Consider the following 1,345-nt stretch of genomic DNA (forward strand, 5'->3'; position numbering starts at 1 on the left):
GTCACAGGAGGCACTCACTCATCTTTGCCAAGAAATTTGGAGGACAGCTATCTGGCAGACTGATTGGAAGGTATCCATATTTGTGCCCATTCCAAAGAGTGGTGAACCAACAGAATGCAGAAATCATCGGACAATCTCTTTGATATCTCAAGCGAGTAAAGTTTTACTAAAGGTAATACAGAAATGGCTACAATGATACATTGACAGAGAACTTCCAGAGACTCAAGGCAGATTCAGAAGAGGCCGTGGAATGAGGGCTATCATTGCTGATATCCGATGGATCTTGGCTGAAAGCAGAGAATATCAGAAAGATGTTTACCTGTGCTTTATTGACTTCGCAAAGGCTTTTGATTGTGTGGATCATGACAAGCTATGGACAATATTGTGAAGTATGAGTATTCCAGAACACTTAATTGTGCTCATGGACCAAAAGGCAGTTGTTCAAACAGAACATGGGAACATTGAATGTTTTAAAATTAAGAAAGATGTGCGACAAGGTTGTATTCTTTCACCATACTATTCAACCTGTATGCTGAACAAATCATCTGATAAGCTGAGTTTAATGAAGAAAAACATGGCATCAGGACTGGAAGAAAACTCATTAACAACCTTGCTTGCTGAAAGTGAAGAGGACTTAAACATTTACTGATGAATGTCAAAGAGCACAGCCTTCAGTATGGGTTACATCTCAATGTAAAGAAAACAAAAATCCTCACCACTGGACCAATAAACAATATTCTTATCAATGAAGAAAAGATGGAATCTGTCAAGGACTTCATTCTTCTTGGATCAACTATCAACCTTCATGGAAGCAGCAGTAAAGAAATCAAATGACATATTGCCTTAGGTAAATCTGCTGAACAAGTCCTTTTTAAAGTGTTGAAGAGCAAAGATGTCAGCTTGAGGACTAAGGTGCGCCTGACCCAAGCCATGGTATTTTCAATAACCTCACAGGCATGCGAAAGCTGGACAGTGATTAAGGAAGAGCGTAGAAGAATTGATGCCTTTGAGTTATGGTGTTGGAGGAGAATATTGAAAGTGCCATGGGCTGCCACAAGAACCAATAAATCTGTGCTGGAAGAAGTGCAGCCAGAGTACTCCTTGGAGGCCAACATGGCCAACTTTGTCTCTCATACTTTGGATATATTGTCAGAAGTGAACAGTCGCTGGAGAAGGATATCATGTTTGGTAAGGTGGAGGGTCAGAGAAAAAGAGAAAGACTCCCAACGAGATGGATTGGCCAAGTGGCAGCTTCGATGGACTCAAGTGTGGCAACAGTAGTGAAGTTGGCCCAGGATCGGGCAGTGTTTCGTTCTGCTGTGCATAAGGTCCTATGAGTTGGTAC

The sequence above is a fragment of the Chrysochloris asiatica genome, unplaced genomic scaffold (assembly GCF_000296735.1).
Source record: "Chrysochloris asiatica unplaced genomic scaffold, ChrAsi1.0 scaffold00140, whole genome shotgun sequence".
In the NCBI taxonomy this organism is placed as follows: domain Eukaryota; kingdom Metazoa; phylum Chordata; class Mammalia; order Afrosoricida; family Chrysochloridae; genus Chrysochloris; species Chrysochloris asiatica.